The sequence below is a fragment of the Lucilia sericata genome, unplaced genomic scaffold (genome assembly GCF_015586225.1).
Source record: "Lucilia sericata isolate MDLA Ls3-8-SP2 unplaced genomic scaffold, ASM1558622v1 Contig001607F_arrow, whole genome shotgun sequence".
Taxonomy (NCBI): Eukaryota; Metazoa; Arthropoda; class Insecta; order Diptera; family Calliphoridae; genus Lucilia; species Lucilia sericata.
The window spans coordinates 64,662-87,053 of record NW_023995524.1 but is presented as its reverse complement, the minus strand read 5'-3'; the positions used below and the strand labels follow the sequence as shown (position 1 = coordinate 87,053).

General features: G+C 29.9%; 1 protein-coding gene across 1 annotated transcript in view; it reads right to left on the bottom strand.

Moving 5' to 3' along the window:
• Positions 1-287: 287 nt before the first annotated feature.
• Positions 288-22,392, bottom strand: part of LOC119612118 (uncharacterized protein DDB_G0286591-like) — a 54,412-nt gene continuing 32,307 nt past the window's right edge. Inside the window, exon 5 of the mRNA XM_037967852.1 lies at positions 288-359. The gene's annotated coding sequence lies outside the window, so the exon portion shown is untranslated. The remainder of the gene's footprint in view (positions 360-22,392) is intronic.

The following is a 22,392-nucleotide window of genomic DNA, read 5'->3' as shown; positions in this document are numbered from 1 at the left end:
TATATAGTCCAGGTTACAAACGATATTATAGTAAAGACTAAAGACGAGCCTAACAGAGCCGCATATATTTATATGTACCTATAATTATTTTATTTACTGCTTTGTTTTCTTTGTGCAAAAACCACAATTGTTTCTTTGTTAGATTCTAGTTTATGTAAGTATTTTCAATAAAACTTGTAAATATTTCGTTAAAAATCTAACTTTTTAAAGTTCATAGAAATGTAAATTATTTATCTGAATAGAATATTTTACGTTTATATTTATATCTATTGTTGTATTTATGTACTTACTTTGAACGGCTTTCAATACAATGTAAAATGTAAATGTGTTGGATTTTGAATGAAATTGAAATTGTAGTTCTAGAATGAGAAAAAAAATAAATTGTTATTTAGTAGAGTGTCATATTCTTTTTAAAAATTAATCGAAATAAATTTTACTACTTAAATATATATAATTAACATTTTTAATAAAAAAGAAAACATTTGGTTGCTTGATATGTCCTTGATCCTTTAAGAGAAACCAACTTTATTGAAAAACTGATTGGATTTTGCATAGTATAATAAATTACATCAAATATCAAAACAAACATCTACTTTAGTTCTTAAAAAAGTTTAATTAATGAAAACTTTAAAGAATCTACTTCCAACTGTTTAATATCAAACATCAATCAACAACTATTTTGAAGGTTTTTTTTAAGAAATACTTCCAACAGATCATGACTTTTAAAAATAATTAATGTTTAATTAAAAAAAAAAAATAAAAGTAATTTGTAATATGTACCAAATAATGATTTTGTGATGATCACGTAGAATAATAATAGAACGAAGTAAACAAAACCAAGAAACACACATGTTTGGGAGTTCCCCTAAAGGGTTATACAAAAAGTGTGAAACAAAATTAAAAAATGGCCAGTTTTGTCTGTTCTGTTCAGTTCTAGTTCAGTTCTAGTATCAGTTCTAGTTCAGTTCTAGTTCAGTTCTAGTTCAGTTACGAGTTTCAGTTCTAGTTCAGTTCTAGTTCAGTTCTAGTTCAGTTCTAGTTCAGTTCTAGTCAGTTCTAGTCAGTTCTAGTTCAGTTCTAGTTCAGTTCTAGTTCAGTTCCAGTTCAGTTCTAGTTCAGTTCTAGTTCAGTTCTAGTTCAGTTCTAGTTCAGTTCTAGTTCAGTTCTAGTTCAGTTCTAGTTCAGTTCTAGTTCAGTTCTAGTCTAGTTCAGTTCTAGTTCAGTTCTAGTTCAGTTCTAGTTTAGTCAGTTCTAGTTTTAGTTCAGTTCTAGTTTTAGTTCAGTTCTAGTTTTAGTTCAGTTCTAGTTTTACTTCAGTTCTAGTTTAGTTCAGTTCTAGTTTTAGTTCAGTTCTAGTTTTAGTCAGTTCAGTTAGTTCTAGTTTTAGTTCAGTTCTAGGTTTAGTTCAGTTCTAGTTTTAGTTCAGTTCTAGTTTAGTCAGTTCTAGTTCTAGTCCGTTCTAGTTTTAGTTTCAGTTCTAGTTTTAGTTCAGTTCTAGTTTTAGTTCAGTTCTAGTTTTAGTTCAGTTCTAGTTTTAGTTCAGTTCTAGTTTTAGTTCAGTTCTAGTTTTAGTTCAGTTCTAGTTTTAGTTCAGTTCTAGTTTTAGTTCAGTTCTAGTTTTAGTTCAGTTCTAGTTTTAGTTCAGTTCTAGTTTAGTTCAGTTCTAGTTCAGTTCTAGTTCAGTTCTAGTTCAGTTCTAGTTCAGTTCTAGTTCAGTTCTAGTTCAGTTCTAGTTCAGTTCTAGTTCAGTTCTAGTTCAGTTCTAGTTCAGTTCTATGTTCAGTTCTAGTTCAGTTCTAGTTCAGTTCTAGTTCAGTTCTAGTTCAGTTCTAGTTCAGTTCTAGTTCAGTTCTAGTTCAGTTCTAGTTCAGTTCTAGTTCAGTTCTAGTTCAGTTCTAGTTCAGTTCTAGTTCAGTTCTAGTTCAGTTCTAGTTCAGTTTTCAGTTCTAGTTCAGTTCTAGTTCAGTTCTAGTTCAGTTTTCTAGTTTCAGTTCTAGTTCAGTTCTAGTTCAGTTCTAGTTCAGTTCTAGTTCAGTTCTAGTTCAGTTCTAGTTCAGTTCTAGTTCAGTTCTAGTTCAGTTCTAGTTCAGTTCTAGTTCAGTTCTAGTTCAGTTCTAGTTCAGTTCTAGTTCAGTTTCTAGTTCAGTTCTAGTTCAGTTCTAGTTCAGTTCTAGTTCAGTTCTAGTTCAGTTCTAGTTCAGTCTAGTTCAGTTCTAGTTCAGTTCTAGTTCAGTTCTAGTTCAGTTCTAGTTCAGTTCTAGTTCAGTTCTAGTTCAGTTCTAGTTCAGTTCTAGTTCAGTTCTAGTTCAGTTCTAGTTCAGTTCTAGTTCAGTTCTAGTTCAGTTCTAGTTCAGTTCTAGTTCAGTTCTAGTTCAGTTCTAGTTCAGTTCTAGTTCAGTTCTAGTTCAGTTCTAGTTCAGTTCTAGTTCAGTTTCTAGTTCAGTTCTAGTTCAGTTCTAGTTCAGTTCTAGTTCAGTTCTAGTCAGTTCAGTTCAGTTCTAGTTCAGTTTCTAGTTCAGTTCTAGTTCAGTTCTAGTTCAGTTTCTAGTTCAGTTCTAGTTCAGTTCTAGTTCAGTTCTAGTTCAGTTTCTAGTTCAGTTCTAGTTCAGTTCTAGTTCAGTTCTAGTTCAGTTCTAGTTCAGTTCTAGTTCAGTTCTAGTTCAGTTCTAGTTCAGTTCTAGTTCAGTTCTAGTTCAGTTCTAGTTCAGTTCTAGTTCAGTTCTAGTTCAGTTCTAGTTCAGTTCTAGTTCAGTTCTAGTTCAGTTCTAGTTCAGTTCTAGTTCAGTTCTAGTTCAGTTCTAGTTCAGTTCTAGTTCAGTTTCTAGTACAGTTCTAGTTCAGTTCTAGTTCAGTTCTAGTTCAGTTCTAGTTCAGTTCTAGTTCAGTTCTAGTTCAGTTCTAGTTCAGTTCTAGTTCAGTTCTAGTTCAGTTTCTAGTTCAGTTCTAGTTCAGTTCTAGTTCATTCTAGTTCAGTTCTAGTTCAGTTCTAGTTCAGTTCTAGTTCAGTTCTAGTTCAGTTCTAGTTCAGTTCTAGTTCAGTTCTAGTTCAGTTCTAGTTTCAGTTCTAGTTCAGTTCTAGTTCAGTTCTAGTTCAGTTTCTAGTTCAGTTCTAGTTCAGTTCTAGTTCAGTTCTAGTTCAGTTCTAGTTCAGTTCTAGTTCAGTTCTAGTTCAGTTCTAGTTCAGTTCTAGTTCAGTTTCTAGTTCAGTTCTAGTTCATTCTAGTTCAGTTCTAGTTCAGTTCTAGTTCAGTTCTAGTTCAGTTCTAGTTCAGTTCTAGTTCGTTCTAGTTCAGTTCTAGTACAGTTCTAGTTCAGTTCTAGTTCAGTTCTAGTTCAGTTCTAGTTCAGTTCTAGTTCAGTTCTAGTTCAGTTTAGTTTAGTTCTAGTTCAGTTCTAGTTCAGTTCTAGTTCAGTTCTAGTTTAGTTCTAGTTCAGTTCTAGTTCAGTTTCTAGTTCAGTTCTAGTTCAGTTCTAGTTCAGTTCTAGTTCAGTTCTAGTTTGTTCTAGTTCAGTTCTAGTTCAGTTCTAGTTCAGTTCTAGTTTAGCTCTAGTTCAGTTGTAGATCACATTCTGAAACAACCTTTCCTTTATACAAAACTCTAATAAATGTTATTGTGCAAAACATTTATTAATCCTATTTATGAAAACAAAAATATTATTAGAAGAATAGTAGTAACACAAAAAAACAAAATTAGTATTGTTGAAGTCCAACTGTGAACAACTGACAAACAATGATCAATCAATAAATTGTTAACAGTCGAAAATAAACACAAAAAAATAAAAAATAAAAACTGATTTGTTGTAGTACAAACAAGTTCAACAAACCAAGATTTCGGTATAAAATCAAATCAATGTTGATGCCACAAAAATTCATGGTATTTTAAGACGATTTTTCATGCCGTTTTAAATAGAAAATTAAAAATCAAAAAATCTTTTTTTTTTTTTTCTTTTTTAAATTAACAAATTTTGTAGATAAACATAATTTTCTGCCTCATCATCATAATTTCAACACATTTTGATATGAACGCAAGTCAGTTCATAACTGAAGGAGAATGACTGAGCGAACGAGTGGCCAACAATGTTTGGAGTTTAGAACAGAAGTATGAACCTAAAGGTTGGTCATCTAAAAGCCAAGCAATTAATAAGCTGTAAACTGAAATCGATAACAAAGATTAGAAACACTAGATGGAATTAGTGAAAAGAAATAGAGAGAACACAGAGAGAAAGGAAAATCTTTAACAGTTCAAGCTAATTGTTTGGCTTTTATTTTTTTGAAGTTTTAAATATTTTAAATTTTATTTTAAACAAAAACTCTCCAAGGGGGTCTTTGATTAACCTTAATAGCTAAAGTATTCAGCATAAACAACTAAAATTAATAATTTAGAAGGGAACAGAAAATACTTTATTTATTTATCTCTGTGAATATATAATTTATCATTTATTTCTTTTAATAGCAATTTAATTCTTCAATTTAAATTTAACAGTTTAGAATTGGAAAGTTTATTTGTGTTTAATTTATCAATACAATTATGATTTTATTATGCGATTGTTGTATTTTTGTTATTTTAGAATTTCAAGAAAAAAAAACTAGTTTTAGTTAACAACAATTGTTTTTAATTAAAATGAACTAACAACGTTTAGAAATAAATAAATGCAGTTTTAAACACTAACAGCCAGCACCCAATTCAAACCGACGGACAGACAGACAATCACCATCATGATCTGACGACTGTTGCTGCTGTTGTTTTGTTACAGTATGGTGTTGGGGTGTGTCAGTTTCTTTAAATAACTGCCGCAATTAAATTGTATCAAGTATGATTTTTTTTTGCAAATAGAAGTCGGGTACAGTCATAAATTTTTTTAGCAAAAAAAAAAATTATATTTTTTTTTAGTTTATTAAGGTTGATTAAGTGACACTCTATAGATTTAATTTAAAATTTGAAAAGTTTATTTTTTCATTTTAAAGAAAATTTTCGTTAAATTTTCTTTTTATAGAAAATTTTCGTTAAATTTTCTTTTTATAGAAATTTTCGTTAATTTTCTTTTTATAGAAAATTTTCGTTAAATTTTCTTTTATAGAAAATTTTCATTAAATTTTCTTTTTATAGAACATTTTTCGTTAAATTTTCTTTTTAAAGAAAATTTTCGTTAAATTTTCTTGTTATAGAACATATTTCGTTAAATTTTCCTTTTATAGAAAATCTTCGTTAAATTTTCTTTTTATAAAAATCTTCGTTAAATTTTCTTTTATAGAAAATTTTCGTTAAATTTTCTTCTTATAGAAAATTTTTCGTTAAATTTTCTTTTTATAGAAAATTTTCGTTAAATTTCTTTTTATAGAAAATTTTCGTTAAATTTTCTTTTTATAGAAAATTTTCGTTAAATTTTCTTTTTATAGCAAATTTTCGTTAAATTTTCTTTTTATAGAAAATTTTCGTTAAATTTTCTTTTTATAGAAAATTTTCGTTAAATTTTCTTTTTATAGAAAATTTTCGTTAAATTTTCTTTTTATAGAAATTTTCGTTAAATTTTCTTTTATAGAACATTTTTCGTAAATTTTCTTTTATAGGAAATTCGTAATTTCTCTTTATAGAACATTTTCGTTAATTTTCTTTTTATAGAACATTTTTCGTTAAATTTTCTTTTTATAGAAAATTTTTCGTTAAATTTTCTTTTTATAAAAAATCTTCGTTAAATTTTCTTTTTATAGAAAATTTTCGTTAAATTTTCTTTTTATAGAAAATTTCGTTAAATTTTCTTTTTATAGAAAATTTTCGTTAAATTTTCTTTTTAAGAAAATTTTCGTTAAATTTTCTTTTTAAAGAAAATTTCGTTAAATTTTCTTTTTATAGAACATATTTCGTTAAATTTTCTTTTTGTAGAAAATTTTCGTTAAATTTTCTTTTTATAGAAAATTTCCGTTAAATTTTCTTTTTATAGAAAATTTCCGTTAATTTTCTTTTTATAGAAAATTTCCGTTAAATTTTCTTTTTATAGAAAATTCTTTTTATAGAAAATTTTCGTTAAATTTTCTTTTTATAGGAAATTTTCGTTAAATTTTCTTTTATAGGAAATTTTAAAAAAATTGTGTTAGTTCCACATATTAGTTCTTGAATCAGTTCGATCGGATAGTCCCGAGCTACCAATTTAACCTACCACTACCAGAATAGGCGATAGATTAGAAATTACTGTATTTTTCGGATTTTTCTCTGTCGAACTGCTGGGTACTCTTTAGACTTGTCTATAAACTAATCAATAGACTAGTCCATATAATAATCGATAGGCGAATCAATAGACTATTCCATAAACAGGTCCACAGACTAGTACGTAGGCTAGTCCTAAGACTAGTCTATAGAATAGACAATAGATTAGTCGTCAGACTAGTCCAGAGGCTAATCCATAGACTAGACTAGACTAGTACATAGGCTAGTCCTAAGACTAGTCTATAGAATAGACCATAGATTAGTCCTCAGATTAGTCCAGAGGCTAATCCATAGACGTATACATAGAGTATTCCATAAAATATTACATAGGCTAGTCTATAAAGTAGTCCATACACTAGTCCATAGAATATGCGATAGATTAGTCCTCAGACTTGTCAATAGGCTAATCCATAGACTAGTTCATACGTTAGTCCATAGAGTATTCCATAAAATATTACATAGGCAAGTCTATAGGCTAGTCCATATACTAGTCCATAGAATATAATATACGATAGATTAGTCCTCCGACTAGTCCATAGGCTAATCCATAGACTAGACTAGTACATAGGCTAGTCCTAAGACTAGTTTATAGAATAGACCATAGGTTATTCCTCAGATTAGTCCAGAGGCTAATCCATAGACGTATACATAGAGTATTCCATAAAAAATTACATAGGCTAGTCTATAGAGTAGTTCATACACTAGTCCATAGAATATACAATAGATTAGTCCTCAGACCTGTCCATAGGCTAATCCATAGACTAGTTCATACGCTAGTCCATAGGCGAGTCTAACGATTAGTCAATATATAAGTCAATAGACTTGTCCATAATCTTGTCAATTGGGTGTCAATGGACAAGTCCATCGAATAGTTAATTGACTAGCCAATAGACGAGTCCATAAGATAATCCATCGATTAGCAAATATATAAATCCATAGGGTAGTCAATAGCGACCATAGAATAAACTTATCATTAGAAGTCAATAGACTAGTCAATAATCTCGTCAATAGGGCGTCAATAGACTAGTCCACACAATAGTCAATCGACTAGCCAAGAAATGAGTCCATATGGTAGTCAATAGAGACTATAGAGTGGTCCATAAACTTGTCATTAGAGTGGTCAAGGGAACCAGTTCTGTGAAATGAACTGGTTCCCTAAGTAACATCGACATAACGTGTTGTTTTTTGTTATTGAAGAATCGGAAGTGGTTCCGTTTACACCCATTCTAGAACAAATTCTTTTAGAACAAATTCTAGTTTAATTTTTGTTTATTTAAGGGGGCTTAACAAAAGACCCATTTTATATGTAGTTTTATTTTTTTATTTTGCCTTATTTATTTAAATTTGCATCTGCGCAAACTTGATTAAAATTATACCTGGTAGCAATTTATAAACTTGATTTGTTATTAAACCCCACCAAACAGAAATATGTTAAAATAAAAAAAATTGTCTATTTGTCCGTCTGTCCGTCTGCCTGTCTTTATAAAGTTACAAACACCAGTAAAAGGCTACAGAAAATAAAACTAAAACATTTTATTAAAACTTTTAAACTAAAGTAAAACCTAAAACTTGAAAGAAAACAACAACAACAATACATGCATATGAGATCTAGGTATCAGTATCTGTATTATTTATTTTTAGTTTCTTTTTTTTTCATTAAAATACAAATAGTAACGACTATTTAGTGTACACCTGGGTGCTGCGTCATGTTTTCCTTTAGCAAACTATAGTTTAGATCGCCTAGTAATGTTTAAGTTAGTACTTGCAAAAATATTTTTTCTATTTATACTACAATATACAATTTTTACTATTATTGTTATGCTATAAACTACGAGTTACACTGTGTATTAAAAAAAAAAAAAACTATTGCTGCAATACGCGTGCTTAATCATTAAACTATAGATCGATTAAAACAGGCCTCAAAACTTAAACTGCTGGTGGTGTCGGTGTTACAGCTGCTTAAACTTTACTGTTCAAATCAGTCAGTTTCTCTGTACAAGTCCAAAAAGCGAGAACAACTTCAGCAACAACAACTTTAAAAAAAGGGTACCAAATATACGCCCAAAATGCAAACATTTTAAAATTATTTTTCGTTTTATAAAACCACCTACACTTGGAAAATTTTTTTAATCAAGTTAAAGTAATTTAATATTTATTTATTACTTTAATATTCTTAGTTAAATAGCAATCTATTTTAAATTTATTGTTTATTTTAAAATTATATATCTAAGTGACCAGGGTGGAGACAGCAAACGAAATAGTTAAAAGTACACTTAGAGAATGAAATGAACAATTTATTCTATTGAATTTAAGAAATCCTCTCAACCCTCAAACACATAATAGTTTGAATGCTGATGTAAACATAAACTGTCTCTAGACAATTTTATCCAGATAATGCTAAATACCACAATAAAGGTCAAAGTTCATTAGCTCTTAAATTTATTTATTTTACTTCCCACCTAAAATTACTTTCAGTGCTTTAGTTTTAAATAAAGTTTTTTTAATGTTTCTTTTTTTCTCTTTATACATTTTTAACAGACACATTTTTCAAAGAAAAACTTTAAATTTCAAATTAAATCTATTGCGCAGACAATCTTGTTTCTGTATGTCTGGGGTCAAAATGTAGTAGCCTTAATTTACACTGTGTAGTTTCGTGTAAATTTTCTATGCCATGTCGTTTTTTTTTTTTTTTTCTTGTTATTTCGAAAAAATAGCACAATGTAATACACATTTTTTAAAGATTGGAAAGTAAAATAAAGCAAAAATGTAATTTATGTAAATAAATAATAAAAAACATATTTGTAAGAATTATTGTAAAAATATTAACAATAATAAGTTTAAGAATCTATGGAAATGTTTAAACGATTTGCATAATTTTGTAACAAAAGTAAAATTTTCTATAAAAATAACATTTAACGAAAAATTTCTAAAGAATAATTCCAAGAAATTATAAGACTCTAGACTAGACTATGGAATAGACTATAGGCTAGACTATAGAAAAGACTAGACTATAGACTAGACTATAGACTAGACTATAGACTAGACTATAGACTAGACTATAGACTAGACTATAGACTAGACTATAGACTAGACTATAGACTAGACTATAGACTAGACTATAGATTAGACTATAGACTAGACTATAGACTAGACTAGACTAGACTATAGACTAGACTATAGACTAGACTATAGACTAGACTATAGACTAGACTATAGACTAGACTATAGACTAGACTATAGACTAGACTATAGACTAGACTATAGACTAGACTATAGACTAGACTATAGACTAGACTATAGACTAGACTATAGACTAGACTATAGACTAGACTAGACTAGACTAGACTAGACTAGACTAGACTAGACTAGACTAGACTAGACTAGACTAGACTAGACTAGACTATAGACTAGACTAGACTAGACTATAGACTAGACTATAGACTAGACTATAGACTAGACTATAGACTAGACTATAGACTAGACTATAGACTAGACTATAGACTAGACTATAGACTAGACTATAGACTAGACTATAGACTAGACTATAGACTAGACTATAGACTAGACTATAGACTAGACTATAGACTAGACTATAGACTAGACTATAGACTAGACTATAGACTAGACTATAGACTAGACTATAGACTAGACTATAGACTAGACTATAGACTAGACTATAGACTAGACTATAGACTAGACTATAGACTAGACTATAGACTAGACTATAGACTAGACTATAGACTAGACTATAGACTAGACTATAGACTAGACTATAGACTAGACTAGACTATAGACTAGACTATAGACTAGACTATAGACTAGACTATAGACTAGACTATAGACTAGACTATAGACTAGACTATAGACTAGACTATAGACTAGACTATAGACTAGACTATAGACTAGACTATAGACTAGACTATAGACAACAATTCTCAGAAAACCCCTACAAATTCCAACCACTAAATATTTATATTTTATTATCTTACAACTCTAATTTACACAAATTTTCTCACAAATTACAACTTTGGCTAATCTAGACAACAACATTACTAGAATAATGCAATGGAAAACTTCAATCACATTTGAACAGGTGTAAAATGATCTCATCAAGCTCATCAATAAAAACTTCGAAAAATTAGTTTATGTCTACAATAAACAAATACTTATACAAAATAAAGTATCAATTCACAACATACCACAAAGATTTTTTTTATTATTAATTAACCCACTAAAAATATTCCCATAAAAACATCATAGGTATGATCGCCATTTATACCCAAGATAGCAGTAGATCGATAATGTTGTTGTTATGAGTGATCTTTAAACAAACAATAAAAAGCTAACAATAAAATTCTTTAATAGTTAATTTTAAACTACTTAAACACCCATCGAAAAACAGACTACTGTTGTATTGTAGTATTTATTTGCTCAGAGAACAGAGGGTACAGAGGGCCTCGGAATGTAAGTCAGCGACATTTCTAGGAAATTTGTTAAAAGTTTTATTTGATGTTTAAACATTTAAATGTAAAGAAAATAAAGAAATATACACAGAGAGAAATCTGTACTTTCACTAAATAAACTAACTAACTAACTAACTAACTACTAACTAACTAACTAACTAACTAACTAACTAACTAACTAACTAACTAACTACTACTAACTACTAACTAACTAACTAACTAACTAACTAACTAACTACTAACTAACTAACTAACTAACTACTAACTAACTAACTAACTACTACTAACTAACTACTACCTAATACTAACTACTAACTAACTAACTAACTAACTAACTAACTAACTAACTAACTAACTAACTAACTAACTAACTAACTAACTAACTAACTTACTAACTAACTACTACTAACTAACTACTAACTAACTAACTAACTAACTAACTAACTAACTAACTAACTAACTAACTAACTAACTAACTAACTAACTAACTAACTACTAACTAACTAACTAACTAACTACTAACTAACTAACTAACTAACTAACTAACTAACTACTAACTACTAACTAACTAACTAACTAACTACTACTAACTACTAACTAACTACTAACTAACTAACTAACTAACTAACTAACTAACTAACTAACTACTAACTAACTAACTAACTAACTAACTAACTAACTAACTAACTAACTAACTAACTACTACTACTAACTAACTAACTAACTAACTAACTAACTAACTAAACTAACGAACTAACTAACTAACTAACTAACTAACACTAACTAACTAACTAACTAACTAACTACTAACTAACTAACTAACTAACTAACTACTAACTAACTAACTAACTAACTAACTAACTAACTAACTAACTACTAACGAACTAACTAACTACTAACTAACTAACTAACTACTAACTAACTAACTAACTAACTACTACTAACTAACTAACTACTACAACTAACTAACTAACTAACTAACTAACTAACTAACGAACTAACTAACTAACTAACTAACTAACTAACTAACTAACTAACTAACTAACTAACTAACTAACTACTAACTAACTAACTAACTAACTACTAACTACTAACTAACTAACTAACTAACTAACTAACTAACTAACTAACTAACTAACTAACTAACTAACTAACTAACTAACTAACTAACTAACTAACTAACTAACTAACTAACTAACTAACTAACTAACTAACTACTAACTACTAACTAACTAACTAACTAACTAACTAACTAACTAACTAACTACTAACTAACTAACTAACTACTAACTAACTAACTAACTAACTAACTAACTAACTAACTAACTAACTAACTAACTAACTAACTAACTAACTAACTACTAACTAACTAACTAACTACTACTAACTAACTAACTAACTAACTAACTAACTAACTAACTAACTAACTAACTAACTAACTAACTAACTAACTAACTAACTAACTAACTAACTAACTAACTAACTACTAACTAACTAACTAACTAACTAACTAACTAACTAACTAACTAACTAACTAACTAACTAACTAACTAACTAACTAACTAACTAACTACTAACTAACTAACTAACTAACTAACTACTAACTAACTAACTAACTAACTAACTAACTAACTAACTACTAACTAACTAACTAACTAACTAACTAACTAACTAACTAACTAACTAACTACTAACTAACTAACTAACTAACTAACTAACTACTAACTAACTAACTAACTAACTAACTAACTAACTAACTAACTAACTAACTAACTAACTAACTAACTAACTAACTAACTAACTAACTAACTATACTAACTAACTAACTAACTACTAACTAACTAACTAACTAACTAACTAACTAACTACTAACTAACTAACTACTAACTAACTAACTAACTAACTAACTAACTAACTAACTACTAACTACTACTAACTAACTAACTTAACTAACTAACTACTAACTAACTAACTAACTAACTACTAACTAACTAACTAACTAACTAACTAACTAACTACTACTAACTAACTAACTAACTAGCTAACTAACTAACTAACTAATAACTAACTAACTAACTAACTAACTAAACTAACTAACTAACTAACTAACTATACTAACTAACTAACTAACTAACTAACTAACTAACTAACTAACTAACTAACTAACTAACTAACTAACTAACTAACTAACTATCTAACTAACTAACTAAATAACTAACTAACTAACTAAGTAACTAACTAACTAGCTACCTAACTAACTAACTAACTAACTAACTAACTAACTAACTAACTAACTAACTAACTAGCTAACTAACTAATTAACTAACTAACTAACTAACTAACTAACTAATTAACTAACTAACTAACTAACTAACTATCTAACTAACTAACTAAATAACTAACTAACTAACTAAGTAACTAACTAACTAGCTACCTAACTAACTAACTAAATAACTAATTATAAAATACCCGATTCCTATTTCAAATTATAATTTACGATTTCAAATACTCAATTTCTCTTTAAATGCCCGATTCATCTTTTATATACTCGATACCTATTTCAAATACTTGATTCCTATTTCAAATTCTCGATTCCTTTTCAAATACCCGATTCCTATTTCAAATACCCGATTCCTACTAGAACTTTTTCTAAGTGTTCCCAAAAAAAGTCAAATCACCGCTATTTACAACATGTTCAAAATACAATTAAAATTTGTTAATATATCGAGCAAACAATGCCATAAAAATCATTTAACAAATAAAAAAGAATTAAACTGAAATAAATACAAAAGAAATAATATGAGTGTGTGTAAATTCAATGAATTTTTTATTAGACATTTCTTCTGTATTGTTTGAAATCAAGTGCGAGTGTAAACATTTGTTGAACCAATTAACGCTTATTTTATAGCCCTTTAAAATTTTTATACCGTTTTTTTTTCGGAAAACTTATTGTTTAACAACTTTTTTTCTTTGAAAGTCAAAACACACAATAAGCCACACATAAATACTCAAACACGATTTTAAACCAAAAAAAAATTTCGTTCATTCCACTATTTAATTTGTATTTATTGAAATATTTTAATGTTTATTTACTTGAATTTATTTTAGTTGTTAAAAGAAAAATTGTTTTAGGATGTTGTAAGTTCTAGCTGGTTGATGGTTGGTAGTTGGTACTTTTTAACATAAATCTTTTGAAAATTAACTTTAACAAATATTTATCACAATATTTTAGTTGGTTACACACATACAAATGTTGTTGTAAGTAATAAAGAATAGTCCAGCGTCCGATCAGCAATCGTTTAGACTGACAGAAAGACACACCGACATGGACATTTCAAAGATGCGCATCGAAAGGTTTTATAGGCAAACTACATAAATGTATGAAACGTCTGATGACGTTGAGTTGAGTGTGGAATTGACACAACATCGAATTGCCATTGATCTTAACACTTGACTTGAAAAAATAAATTCAATGTTGTTTTTGTTGGTGATTGTATAAAATTATTTTGTTGCAGGTAAAGGATGACGAAAATAGGGTGGCCAGCTATAACTTCCAAATAATTTTGAAATATGTATCTCAGGTAACTAACTAACTAGTTCAGTTCAAGTTATACCCTAAAAATACAATTTTGGGACCATAAAAGGCACATACACATAGCGATGTCCGTCTGGTACCTTAGGTTTTCGACAAAAAATTCAATTTTTGGAGGAAAATATGAGTGATCAAAAAATAAGCTTATTTTTCAATTTAAACGTGTTTTAACGAAGTTATAAGAATTTAAAGTTTTTGAGTTTAAGGTTTTCAGCCAAAAAAATCGATTTTTGAATGAAAATATTGGTGATCACAAAATAAGCTTATTTTTCGATTAAAACGTGTTTTAACGAAGTTATAAGCGATTTAAGGTTTCTTAGGTTTTCGACCTAGAAAATCGATTTTTGATGGAAAATATGGGTGATCACAAAATAAGCATATTTTTCGATTTAAACGCGTTTTAACGAAGTTATAAACGATTTTAAGATTTCTTAGGTTTTCGACCCAGAAAATCGATTTTGTAATGTAAATATGGGTGATCACAAAATAAGCTTCTGACCAAGAAAATCGATTTTTCAATGAAAATATGGGTGATCACAAAATAAGCTTATTTTTCGATTTAAACGTGTTTTAACGAAGTTATAAGCGATTTAAGGTTTCTTAGGTTTTCGACCAAGAAAATCGATTTTTTAATGAAAATATGGGTGATCACAAAATAAGTTTATTTTTCGATTTAAACGTGTTTTAACGAAGTTATAAGCGATTTAAGGTTTCTTAGGTTTTCGACCAAGAAAATCGATTTTTTAATGAAAATATGGGTGATCACAAAATAAGCTTATTTTTCGATTTAAACGTGTTTTAACGAAGTTATAAGCGATTTAAGGTTTCTTAGGTTTTCGACCAAGAAAATCGGTTTTTGAAGGAAAATATGGGTGATTACAAAAGAAGCTTATTTTTCGATTTAAACGTGTTTTAACGAAGTTATAAGCGATGTAAGGTTTCTTAGGTTTTCGACCTAGAAAATCTTTTTGAGGGAAAATATGGATGATCACAAAATAAGCTTATTTTTCGATTTAAACGTGTTTTAACGAAGTTATAAGCGATTTAAGGTTTCTTAGGTTTACGACCTAGAAAATCTTATTTTTATTTTTCTTATTAAACTTATTTTTCGATTTAAACGTATTTTAACGAAGTTATAAGCGATTTAAGGTTTCTTAGGATTTCGACCTAGAAAATCGATTTTTGAATGAAATTATGGATGATCACAAAATAAGCTTATTTTTCGATTTAAACGTGTTTTAACGAAGTTATAAGCGATTTAAGGTTTCTTAGGTTTACGACCTAGAAAATCTTATTTTTATTTTTCTTATTAAACTTATTTTTCGATTTAAACGCATTTTAACGAAGTTATAAGCGATTTAAGGTTTCTTAGGTTTTCGACCTAGAAAATCGATTTTTTAATGAAATTATGGATGATCACAAAATAAGCTTATTTTTCAATTTAAACGTGTTTTATAGGCGATTTTAGATTTCTTAGGTTTCCGACCAAAAAATCGATTTTTGAAGGAAAATATGGGTGATCACAAAATAAGCTTATTTTTTAATTTAAACGTGTTTTAAAGAAGTTATAAGCGATTTTAGATTTCTTAGGTTTTCGACCACAAATATCGATTTTTTAAGGAAAATGTGGGTGATCAGAAAACAAGCTTTTATACCCTTCACCTTCGTGAGATGGGTATATATAAGTTTGTCATTCCGTCATTGGTTGTAGAAACATAAAATTCTAGTTCAGATCCTAGGCTTCGAAAGCATTGCAATTACATAAATTTAAAAGAAAAAACATGTACAAACATGCGGCCACTCTAAACGTATTACACCCATTAATTTTCCAACAGTGGCACACCATTCCGATACAACACAAATGTATACCAAAATACAAAATACAATCAAATACTACTGGCAGCATCTTATCACATTCTGTCGAAGATAAACTTGAAAGCAATGAAAAGAAATCAGAAGCAAAATTCCTTACATGACAATGCCAAAATACGGATGCGCGCCTTCGACTACAGACAAACACTATCGCTTCAGAGAGACACACTTTATTACGTTAAATGTATCAGAGTTATAAACACAAATGTGTACTCATTCGTATGTAAAGACGGACATTCAACAGCTAAAACCCTTTAGGCTAAAACGTTCGTACAATACAAAACAACTCAACAAAACATTTTTTGACATTCAGTTTTAACCAGAAGCTGGCAAAAACAAAACATCTTACCAACTTGCGCCAAAAGTTATAACACGCTCATAAAATTACATTTTATACAGATATAGGGTTCATTTCGTGGTTCCTTAGTTTGTTCATTTATTTGCTCATTGACTTAAGTTTTATAAACTTTTAAATGAAAATTATAATTTTTGGTTTTCGCCTTTAAATGAAATGTTGTGTAATAAATAAGTTTTACATCAAAAAAAAAAAAATTTGCTGCTTGTTTGTAGTCTGACTAAACATAACTTGTATTGCCGATCGTTTTGTTAAATAGTTTGTTGCTGTAAGTCCTTGTTAGCTTGCAAGTTGGCCAATTAAAGAAAACATTTTCAATGTTTCAATATTTTCAATAATTATAGGTAAGTGGGGTTTTAGGTACATATTTAAATACAAATTTGGTTGGAGTGATAGGAGGCAAGGTCGAATAATCAAATGCCCCTATTTGAAAGTAGAAAATAATATTGGTTCTAGTTCAGTTCTAGTTCAGTTCTAGTTCAGTCCTAGTTCAGTTCTAGTTCAGTTCTAGTTCAGTTCTAGTTCAGTTCTAGTTCAGTTCTAGTTCAGTTCTAGTTCAGTTCTAGTTCAGTTCTAGTTCAGTTCTAGTTCAGTTCTAGTTCAGTTCTAGTTCAGTTCTAGTTCAGTTCTAGTTCAGTTCTAGTTCAGTTCTAGTTCAGTTCTAGTTCAGTTCTAGTTCAGTTCTAGTTCAGTTCTAGTTCAGTTCTAGTTCTAGTTCAGTTCTAGTTCAGTTCAGTTCAGTTCTAGTTCAGTTCTAGTTCAGTTCTAGTTCAGTTCTAGTTCAGTTCTAGTTCAGTTCTAGTTCAGTTCTAGTTCAGTTCTAGTTCAGTTCTAGTTCAGTTCTAGTTCAGTTCTAGTTCAGTTTCTAGTTTCAGTTTCTAGTTCAGTTCTAGTTCTAGTTCTAGTTTCTAGTTCAGTTCTAGTTCAGTTCTAGTTCAGTTCTAGTTCCGTTCTAGTTCAGTTCTAGTTCAGTTCTAGTTCAGTTCTAGTTCAGTTCTAGTTCAGTTCTAGTTCAGTTCTAGTTCAGTTCTAGTTCAGTTCTAGTTCAGTTCTAGTTCAGTTCTAGTTCAGTTCTAGTTCAGTTCTAGTTCAGTTCTAGTTCAGTTCTAGTTCAGTTCTAGTTCAGTTCTAGTTCAGTTCTAGTTCAGTTCTAGTTCAGTTCTAGTTCAGTTCTAGTTCAGTTCTAGTTCAGTTCTAGTTCAGTTCTAGTTCAGTTCTAGTTCAGTTCTAGTTCAGTTCTAGTTCAGTTCTAGTTCAGTTCTAGTTCGTTCTAGTTCAGTTCTAGTTCAGTTCTAGTTCAGTTCTAGTTCAGTTCTAGTTCAGTTCTAGTTCAGTTCTAGTTCAGTTCTAGTTCAGTTCTAGTTCAGTTCTAGTTCAGTTCTAGTTCAGTTCTAGTTCAGTTCTAGTTCAGTTCTAGTTCAGTTCTAGTTCAGTTCTAGTTCAGTTCTAGTTCAGTTCTAGTTCAGTTCTAGTTCAGTTCTAGTTCAGTTCTAGTTCAGTTCTAGTTCAGTTCTAGTTCAGTTCTAGTTCAGTTCTAGTTCAGTTCTAGTTCAGTTCTAGTTCAGTTCTAGTTCAGTTCTAGTTCAGTTCTAGTTCAGTTCTAGTTCAGTTCTAGTTCAGTTCTAGTTCAGTTCTAGTCAGTTCTAGTTCAGTTCTAGTTCAGTTCTAGTTCAGTCTCGTCAGTTCTAGTCGTTCTATTCAGTTCTAGTTCAGTTCTAGTTCAGTTCTAGTTCAGTTCTAGTTCAGTTCTAGTCAGTTCTAGTTCAGTTCTAGTTCAGTTCTAGTTCAGTTCTAGTTCAGTTCTAGTTCAGTTCTAGTTCATTCTAGTTCAGTTCTAGTTCAGTTCTAGTTCAGTTCTAGTTCAGTTCTAGTTCAGTTCTAGTTCAGTTCTAGTTTCAGTTCTAGTTCAGTTCTAGTTCAGTTCTAGTTCAGTTCTAGTTCAGTTCTAGTTCAGTTCTAGTTCAGTTCTAGTTCAGTTCTAGTTCAGTTCTATTCAGTTCTAGTTCAGTTCTAGTTCAGTTCTAGTTCAGTTCAGTTCTAGTTCAGTTCTAGTTCAGTTCTAGTTCAGTTCTAGTTCAGTTCTAGTTCAGTTCTAGTTCAGTCTAGTCAGTTCTAGTTCAGTTCTAGTTCAGTTCTAGTTCAGTCTAGTTCAGTTAGTTCAGTTCTAGTTCAGGTTCTAGTTCAGTTCTAGTTCAGTTTTCTAGTTCAGTTCTAGTTCAGTTCTAGTTCAGTTCTAGTTCAGTTCTAGTTCAGTTCTAGTCAGTTCTAGTTCAGTCTAGTTCAGTTCTAGTTCAGTTCTAGTTCAGTTCTAGTTCAGTTCTAGTTCAGTTCTAGTTCAGTTCTAGTTCAGTTCTAGTTCAGTTCTAGTTCAGTGCTGTTCAGTTCTAGTTCAGTTCTAGTTCAGTTCCTTCTAGTTCAGTTCTATTAAGTTCTAGTCAGTTCTAGTTCAGTTCTAGTTCAGTTCTAGTTCAGTTCTAGTCAGTTCTAGTTCAGTTCTAGTGCAGTTCATACGTTCAGTTCTAGTTTCAGTTCTAGTTCAGTTCTAGTTCAGTTCTTTCTAGTTCAGTTCTAGTCAGTGTCTAGTTCAGTTCTAGTTCAGTTCTAGTTCAGTTCTAGTTCAGTTCTAGTTCAGTTATAGTTCAGTTCTAGTCAGTTCTAGTAGTTCAGTTCTAGTTCAGTTCTAGTTCAGTAGTTCAGTTCAGTTCTAGTTCAGTTCTAGTTCAGTTCCAGTTCTAGTTCAGTTCCAGTTCTAGTTCAGTTCTAGTACAGTTCTAGTTCAGTTCTAGTTCAGTTATAGTTCAGTTCTAGTTCAGTTCTAGTTCAGTTCTAGTTCAGTTCTAGTTCAGTTCTAGTTCAGTTCTAGTTCAGTTCTAGTTCAGTTCTAGTTCAGTTCTAGTTCAGTTCTAGTTCTTTTCTAGTCCGCCGAACGCCAGATGATTTTTGATGAGGTGCTGAATCATTCGATTCTGAATATGGCCACTTAATATTAAGTGTAAGACGATCTTGAAGGAACTCTCACGTAAAACTGAATCTTTATTGCAATGACTTCTTTAAAAGTTTTCAGTATAAATAATCGGTTGTCTACACTTACAATCCCAACGACCAACTAACAATACTCCCATAATTGTGATAACATTACATGTCACAATAAAAACCCCATTAAACAAGGACTGATTTATTTTAAGTGTTGTACTCATTTGTTGACTTGTACATGAACAACAAGTACAAAATCTTAAATTTAGCCATCTTCACACAGTTTCAATGATGTCTGCACGCAAACTTAAAGAAAAGAAAACAGCAACAACAAAAACAAGCACAAACTGCAAAGAAAGCGCAACTAATCGAAAATCATGATCGGAGCAATGATACGACGTAAAGTGTTGCCAATTTGGCTAAAAAAAAAGAATAAATATATAAATTTTCACTTTTTTTAACCACAACTCCTTTGCACCCAACTAAGGCATTCTCAACAAACTAGTATAACCAAAAAAAATTATACTTAATTATAAAACACATACTTTCATAACAATTTAAATATGTATTTATGCAACCAATGAACATTAAATATTATGGATAAAATAATAAAAAGAAAAAATATATTGAAAGTAATCGAAATATGGAACAATGTAATAATTATTTCATTGTGCTGCATAATGAAAGTCAAGTCTTTTGTATTTAATGGAAGTCAAAGTACCTACATAAGTACTTGTAAAAGTACTTTTATGTTAATGAGTACAAATAACTTTCGATTGTATACAATTTTTTATAATTTTAATTTATAGTAAATAATTATAAGGTTAAAAGCGACGACTAATTATAGTGCTTCGATGGTGAAGATGCTCAAGTGAGATGAGGTTGCAAACTGAAATAATAAAAATCGTTTCTCTGAATTTGCATTTATAATTGCAATTAAAAATATTTCGAATTGTAAATAAAAGACAAAGAAAAATCATAATTTGTTAGTTAAATATTAAACCAATCTATAATTATATAGAAAGAAATTAAAGCCTCTTTTTATGTCTAGTCTAATCTATAGTCTAGTCTATAGTCTAGTCTATAGTCTAGTCTATAGTCTAGTCTATAGTCTAGTCTATAGTCTAGTCTATAGTCTAGTCTTCTAGTCTATAGTCTAGTCTATAGTTAGTCTATAGTCGTCTATAGTCTAGTCTATAGTCTAGTCTATAGTCTAGTCTATAGTCTAGTCTATAGTCTAGTCTATAGTCTAGTCTATAGTCTAGTCTATAGTCTAGTCTATAGTCTAGTCTATAGTCTAGTCTATAGTCTAGTCTATAGTCTAGTCTATAGTCTAGTCTATAGTCTAGTCTATAGTCTAGTCTATAGTCTAGTCTATAGTCTAGTCTATAGTCTAGTTTATAGTCTAGTCTATAGCCTAGTCTATAGTCTAGTCTATAGTCTAGTCTATAGTCTAGTCTATAGTCTAGTCTATAGTCTAGTCTATAGTCTAGTCTATAGTCTAGTCTATAGTCTAGTGTATAGTCTAGTCTATAGTCTAGTCTATAGTCTAGTCTAGTCTATAGTCTAGTCTATAGTCTAGTCTATAGTCTAGTCTATAGTCTAGTCTATAGTCTAGTCTATAGTCTAGTCTATAGTCTAGTCTAGTCTAGTCTGTAGTCCTAGTCTATAGTCTAGTCTATAGTCTAGTCTATAGTCTAGTCTATAGTCTAGTCTATAGTCTAGTCTATAGTCTAGTCTATAGTCTAGTCTATAGTCTAGTCTATAGTCTAGTCTATAGTCTAGTCTATAGTCTAGTCTATAGTCTAGTCTATAGTCTAGTCTATAGTCTAGTCTATAGTCTAGTCTATAGTCTAGTCTATAGTCTAGTCTAGTCTATAGTCTAGCTATAGTCTAGTCTAGAGTCTAGTCTATAGTCTAGTCTATAGTCTAGTCTATAGTCTAGTCTATAGTCTAGTCTAATAGTCTAGTCTATAGTCTAGTCTATAGTCTAGTCTATAGTCTAGTCTATAGTCTAGTCTATAGTCTAGTCTATAGTCTAGTCTATAGTCTAGTCTACAGTCTAGTCTATAGTCTAGTCTATAGTCTAGTCTATAGTTCGTCATAGTCTAGTCTAGTCTAGTCTAGTATCTAGTCTATGTCTAGTCTAGTAGTCTAGTCTATAGTCTAGTCTATAGTCTAGTCTATAGTCTAGTCTTAGTCTAGTCTATAGTCTAGGTCTATAGGTTAGTCTATAGTCTAGTCTATAGTCTAGTCTCTAGTCTAGTCTATAGTCTAGTCTCTAGTCTAAGTCTATAGTCTAGTCTAGTCTAGTCTATAGTCTAGTCTATAGTCTAGTCTATAGTCTAGTCTATAGTCTAGTCTATAGTCTAGTCTATAGTCTAGTCTAGTCTATAGTCTAGTCTATAGTCTAGTCTATAGTCTAGTCTATAGTCTAGTCTATAGTCTGGTCTATAGTCTAGTCTATAGTCTAGTCTATAGTCTAGTCTATAGTCTAGTCTATAGTCTAGTCTATAGTCTAGTCTATAGTCTAGTCTATAGTCTAGTCTATAGTCTAGTCTATAGTCTAGTCTATAGTCTAGTCTATAGTCTAGTCTATAGTCTAGTCTATAGTCTAGTCTATAGTCTAGTCTATAGTCTAGTCTATAGTCTAGTCTATAGTCTAGTCTATAGTCTAGTCTATAGTCTAGTCTATAGTCTAGTCTATAGTCTAGTCTATAGTCTAGTCTATAGTCTAGTCTATAGTCTAGTCTATAGTCTAGTCTATAGTCTAGTCTATAGTCTAGTCTATAGTCTAGTCTATAGTCTAGTCTATAGTCTAGTCTATAGTCTAGTCTATAGTCTAGTCTATAGTCTAGTCTATAGTCCAGACCAGATAATCCAGACTATAGACTAAGCTATACTATAGTTCAGAAAATAGATTAGACTATTGTC